We start from the raw sequence: 6,630 nt of genomic DNA, 5'->3' as shown, positions 1-6,630 counted from the left end.
TTGGTACCATAGAGTTGCTCTGAAAACAGAAGATAGAGGGAGTCTCGGAGCTCGCCATCTCCAGCGATCTCTACATTGGGAAAAAACATGGAGTCAGCTCCGGCAGCCCCCGACCCCGCCGCCAGCGAGCCAGGCAGCAGCGGCGCGGACGCGGCCGCCGGCTCCAGGGAGACCCCGCTGAACCAGGAATCCGCCCGCAAGAGCGAGCCGCCAGCCCCGGTGCGCAGACAGAGCTATTCCAGCACCAGCAGAGGTAGGAGGCTGGAGAGGGGCTGGGGAGGGGGCGGCGGGAGCCCGGGCGCGGAGCGGGGGGCGGCCGGGAGCGGGCGCCCGGGACGCGGGGTCCGGCGGCCGCGCGCGAGCCTGCGGCGGCGCCCCGAGCCCGGAGGATCCCCCACCCCTCCCCCCTCCGCCCCCCAGAAATGTTGCAAACTTTTGCAGCCCGTTCTCGGCTTGCGGGAGCAGAGGGGGGCGGGGGAGGCGGCGGGAAGGTTGACAGCCGGCCGGCTCACCGCCCCCACCCCCGGCTTTGATTTTTCTGCAAACACAGGAGGAAAGCTGCGTTGCCTTAATTAAATACGCTCCCCCAAAATACGGAGAAGCGGGGAATGGGGGCCCGGGAAAGAAACTTTTAAAGCGGCAGTGTCCTTTTAAGAAGGGGCCAAAAAAAAAAAATCTGTTATGGCCACCCTCCTCCTGCGTTACCTTTTCTCCTCTTGACAGTTTCGGCCCCGGCTGCCCGAGGGGTGTGTGTTGGGTCCCTCTCAGATCTGGGCGGGGGGCGGGTAGAGTGAGCGACCTGGGAAATCCAGGGGGTGGAGAGGGGGCGCTCCGGGGTCTGGGGCGGTGTGGACACCTTCTCTGGAGCACGGCGGTGCGTTTGAGATTTGAAGGAAGGGCTGGAGGAAGGGGGGTGCGGGCGCTGGAGCTGCTGGCCAAGTTGTCTGGCGGGCGCGGTGAGGGGAGATGCGGTGAGGGGAGATGCACAAGTTTGCAGACCGGGGGTTCGGAGCCCAGCTCCCAGGCTGGCTGGGGGCGTGTGCGCGCCAGCACGCCGAGGGCGGCGGTCCTGTGGGGCGCTCCACGCGCATTCGGAGGGAGCGTCTACAAAAGCAAGCACCCAAACTTATTTCTGCTCTGGGAATCCTTCCCTCTCGGAGGTTCCAAGCATTTCTGCAGGAACCTGGGGATGGTCAGTGCTGGTTGCATGCTGGTTGGACAGTGCAAGGGATGTTTCCTCCTCCCCTGGCGATTTTTACTCTTCATTTTGGTGTTTGGTCTGTGTGTGCGTGTGGGGTGGGGGGGTTGGGGGGGGCTCAGTTGCTCCCTCCTTTCCTAAAGTAAGCTGTTGAGGAAAGCTCACTCTTTCTTAAAGGTATTGGAACCTAATGTGGGTTTTTCTTGGGAGTAGGGGATTATTTATTTGAATGCGCCTGGAGTTTGCAAAGAACAGGAGGAAGCTACAGCTTTAATTACTGTTGTAAATAATGTATAAATCACGCCTGTCACTCTGGAGGAAGCGGGCTCGCGCGAGCTGGGGACGGAGAGGTTTTCTCTAGCCCCGGCTTGGGCACCGGCCCAGTGCGCCCCCTCCTCTTGCAATCGGCTTCGGCAGTGGTTGGGGAGGGCTGGGTAGAGGCGAATGGGGGCCCCAGGAGCTGCTGCCTTCCTTTCGATGTTATAGTTGGAGGTAGGAATATGGCTGATCATGTGCTGGCTGTTTTACAGTATTCCCCCCCCACCTTAGCCACACCCCCTGTCCAGGCGCTTTCCCATTCACGGAATTCGAGTACAGTAAAAGCCATCAGGATGACACACGCGAAAAACATTTAATTAAAGGCGATTTCCAAAGAGTAACCATGCCGAACTGCCGTTTCAGCGGGAGGGGGGCAGCGAGGGCTGGGACGAAAGGGAAGGGGATGAGGGCTGGGGGTCCGGACCTGCCGCTAAGCTCGGTGAGTTTGTGTGCGGGGAGCTTTTGGCTGCAAAGAGTATATTTAGACCCTGAGACGGTGGATTTGGAATGCGAGCGGGTTATGTAACAGGGTTAATCAGAAACACTGGAGAAAATCCCCTTCATGTGTTTCTGGGGCTTTTTTTTTGGAATGAGGGGGACATAGTATTTAGGAAGCCGCACTAATTTTTGGTTTGTGCTGCCACCCTTCTCCTTTTTGACCCCCACCGCCCACCCAGTGTGTTATTAACATCTTCAGGTGTCATTCTTGCCAGAAGGTGTTCTTGCAAGCGATCAGGGTGGCAGGCTGCAGAACCGACTAGCAAATCCGTAACTTGCTGTTCTTGCAAATTATGTAACGCTGGGGCATTCAGTGCCACCAGCCCCCTAGGCTCAGCAAAAAGGGAGAGGGGCATAGCAGGAGTGGGTTACATCTTGCACAGCTAACCTGCTGACCCATATCCCCTTCACCCCTACCCTGTGCCTCCCCAACTCATTTTTTGAACCAGCCCTGTCTGTCCCTCCTAGAAGATTTAATGGGAGGGGGGTGGCAAGGCCCAAACACTCAACTCACATTCTGCACGCAGGCACTGGGTTATATAACAGTCTGAATGGAAAAAGGAAGGTCAGAGATGGAGGCATCCCTTAGCTAACACAGCAGTAGTAATAGCTTCCAGAAATTATGTGCATTTGCAGACTTTAACCTCAGATGCAGCATCTGCTCCTCAGGGGTACCAATCTTTGTGTGTGTGAGCTAGGGAGAAAAAGAGAGAATGTGTAAGTATGCCTGGTAGTTGAGAGTGATTTGAAAATGGGAAATGTTTGGGTTTTCAGATGATGTAATGGAGTTGGCAGAATATGCAAGTCGGCTCCCAGAGTGTAAGCAGTAAGAAAATTGGAGCTGGCATCCAGTATTAATGTTGCATAAATTACAATATCGGAAAGAAATTAACCTACACACTAGGTGATTACGCCTTTTAAATACTTAAAACATAAAGGCACACGACTAGAAAGGAAAAGCAAACATCATCACCTTATAATTAGCATTTTCAACCTCCAGGAGGGTGGAGTGGAGTTCTTGGCATTGGGTGAAATGGGAAGCCTTTTGATTTGGGAGATGCTTTCCAAAAGGTAACAGGTTTAGCTTCTAGCCAGTCGGTGTTTGAAGTCCGCAGAAACTGTGGTCTGGATTATCATGACATTGCAGTGACCTCATGAGACACTACCTAGGTAGACTTGAGGCTACTGTTGAATTCCTCACTCTTGGGAATCCAAGTGTGAATGCACTGTGTACCTTTATTGCCTGAGCTTGCAGAATCAGATGTGTGACTTTATAATCTGAAAGGCGACCTTCCTCTGTCCATAAAACTGTGCTGGGAATGTTAGCAGTTTTAACGAAACTCTTCCATTTTCTAGGTGATATTCATGATGGCCTGTGTCATTCAGTTCCATCTTTCCAACACAATGAAAGAGAAAAAAGAAAGGCAGGAAGCAACATGGGAAGTAGGAACGAAGCGGAAAAAAACCACAGCGAATCTTTAATTTAACAAGGCTTTCAGGGACTTCAGGGAGCCATGAGCGTTGTGACATAACTGTTGTTAAAAACCCTTTTTCAGAGTCTCGTTATTATATGTGCATGCCGGCAGCTTACATATTTTACTTTAGTTATCCACACATGGCTGTGGACCACGCGGTTGGTTTGGAACACCAGTGCTGAAGGTTGAAGGCTTTTAGGGCCGGCAGACCTAAGGGAAAAATCGAAACCGAAAGATGGATTAACAGTGAAAAGCTCAGTTGGGTTGAGATCGAACACCCTGGAAGCTCAGCTTAGATGGACTTAAAATCCCTTAACAGGGCCTGTAGCTTATGTGTAGCCCTGAGGACTTCTGGAATCACGTAAGTCTTTGACTTTGAAAGTGCGTGGCCTCTCTTGCCCCCTTCAGTTTTGGCTGATTCACTTTCTAGTAGGTGCTCTTACCTAGCAATTTAGCGCCCTTTCTAAAGATTGATTCTCAGATCAACTTTCCGTGCGTGGACCCGGCTTGCCACAGTGAGCAAATGATGCCCCATAGTTTGAAAGAGCTACTGGCTGGGAGAAAATCCTTTGCCAGAGGGATAACATAATTATTTTTTTAAACTAAAGGACTTTAATTTTCCGGTAAATTGCTCATAAAAACATTTATAATAATACCCTTTAAAAATGTAATAGAATAATTTTAGAAAATGCATTTGATGATAGTTATGATAATCTTTTCTGTTGCTTCCCCTTATTTCTTAAAAAAGAATTGAATTATTAATCTAGAATTCAAGTCCTGAGTGGCTCAAAACATCTATAGGAGACTCTTTTAATGTGAGTCACCTGCTGGAATTTTCCAGTACCTACTGGCATTGTGAGGAGCCCTTGGCATTAGAGAACGCCTCTATTTCTGAAACTGAAGTACGGAGCCTGCGTGGAAGCCCCTAACGATGAGACCCTTCAGGTTGTTTTCACGGCAGCAGAAGTGGGGACTGTAGCACACACTCCTGGTTCCACTGTAGACTCGTAAAGACACAGGGAAATGTGAGAATGTTAATTGTAATACTTCACCTCCGGATGAAAATGTTCCGAGGATTTTTGGTAACAGCTGAATCACTTTTGGAAGCAAACTGCCCTCTGTCCAGAGCTAATCTTTGGAATTTGAGTGAGACAAACCATGGGTTCTTTTCCTTGGACCTGTCACTTCTGAATGAAGATATGTTTTTTCCTCCAGCTTCTCCTGTGTTTGCGTTTAGGAGCTTGCGGTATGATGTTGGAAGGACAGATGGAGTTGGAGGTTATTAGAGGTTCATGTGGGATGGTCTCTTAAAACATATGCCACGTGTTCTGAACTTACTCTTCCTTTCCCCTTCATCTTTCCGGGAAACTTGATGAATTGAGCTTCTTAGCATATACTTCTGTGGAAGCAAAATGCATATCTATGTTTCCCAGGTGTCTGGGGAAAGAGCTGTAATGTGATTCCCATGTGTGCAAAAACAAATAAAAAAAATTATAGGAAACGCACCTCTCCTGTTATGACATATCTGGCTGTTCACACTTACCGTCTTCCACAAGCCAATACACAGGAACTTTGGGGTAGACCTCATATACTCCCTCCCAGATTCCTGGCCCATTCCTTCCAGATTAGTGATACATTATGCAGGAACAAGGAGAGTATTTTTGAAAGGCCTTCAGGTGTTGGAGAGAATCCTCATCCAGAATTTGGAATACTTTTCTGAATATGAAGATTGCCTTTTTTGCTCAGAATTTAGGAATAATACTCTCTCTGTCTCTCTTTGTCTCTTCTGTCATTTTTTAGTGTGTGTTTTTTTTTTCTAATTCATATAGGAAGTGTCGATTTAGAAATGAGCTGTTAATTTTTTCACTCATCTTTTTACCCTGTATGTTAAAATAAAATTGTACCATTTTAAAATTAATGCTTCAAAGAAAAAAAGCCTGATAATCAGTGTTCAAGCATTGATTAATACACAGTAAACCATGATTTTTCTCTAAGGGTGTGAGGACATTACTGATGAATTGGCTTTTGTGACTAACAGTAGATTAGCCCAAAAAATTTTTGTCCTTTCCTTGTTGAATAAGTTTTCTAAATGTATTAGTCCCCTTTCCTACTCTAGAAAGAACATTGAGAATGTAATTGATTCTTTCTTGGAGGTTTGAGAATCTTACGGTGCCACAAGGTCACCGTTCTGAGTATGAATTCCAATTGTACATTATAGAACTGTAAATGGACACAGTGTCAGAGATTGGACTAAATCTATCTTGATCCCAGCCTGGAAATTGTTTTCTTTCTTTCTTTTTTTGTTAAATCTTCAATATCAGTATGTTTTGTTATTTGCCTCCCCTGTTCTCTAAGTTGCAAGTAGCAAAATAGAAATTCAATTAGTTGATTCTAGTTGAGATTTTTACTTTATAGGAAAATTTCATTTAGAGCCTAGGCTCTTCTTAATTCTTTCTCTGGAGTTAAAGAGGATGTAAAATCATTCCTTTTTATTTTTATTTTTTTGAGACAGAGTCTCGCTCTGTCACACAGGCTGGAGTGCAGTGGCAGGATCTCCGCTCACTGCAACATCCGCCTCCTGGGTTCAAGCAATTCTCCTGCCTCAGCCTCCCGGGCAGCTGGGACTATAGGCATGCACCACCACACCCAGCTAATTTTTTTGTGTTTTAGTGGAGGCAGGGTTTCAGCATGTTGCCCAGTCTGGTTTCCTACTCCTGAGCTCAGGCAATCCATCCGCCTCGGCCTCCTAAAGTGCTAGGATTACAGGCGTGAACCACCACGCCTCGCGGTAAAGTCATTCTTGAATATTCAGGAAGGATATTGTATTTTCAAATAAGTTATTTACGGTATTATGATAACATATTGTAAGTTTCCCCCCATCTAATGGTAGATAGAAACTCCAGGTAGTCCTAACTCTTCCATAGATACATTGAAGGGATATCTTTAGCATGAGGCTCTTAAAGCCTGAAAGTTAGGAAACTCTAGGATTAGAAGGAATAATTTCAAGAATGTCAATAAAGAACATTTAGATTGCCCCCCAAAAACCCTCTTTCCAAGCATAGGCTGCTTTCACTGGGTGACTATGGAAAGCATCCCTGGAACCACACCATCAGAAGCTGGCTTTCTCAGGACTGTCCCGCT

The 6,630-nt window shown here is 47.5% G+C and overlaps 1 long non-coding RNA gene across 1 annotated transcript; it reads left to right on the top strand.

The window, feature by feature from the left end:
* Positions 1 to 1,476: 1,476 nt before the first annotated feature.
* LOC119467912 lies at positions 1,477 to 3,967 on the top strand. Its single transcript, XR_005196546.1, has 2 exons — positions 1,477 to 1,955; positions 3,371 to 3,967. It is a non-coding gene; the product is annotated as an uncharacterized LOC119467912 (long non-coding RNA).
* The last annotated feature ends 2,663 nt before the right edge of the window (positions 3,968 to 6,630 follow it).

This window comes from Cebus imitator, unplaced genomic scaffold (assembly GCF_001604975.1).
Source record: "Cebus imitator isolate Cc_AM_T3 unplaced genomic scaffold, Cebus_imitator-1.0 Scaffold350, whole genome shotgun sequence".
In the NCBI taxonomy this organism is placed as follows: domain Eukaryota; kingdom Metazoa; phylum Chordata; class Mammalia; order Primates; family Cebidae; genus Cebus; species Cebus imitator.
This window is presented reverse-complemented; position numbering and strand designations above follow the sequence as displayed.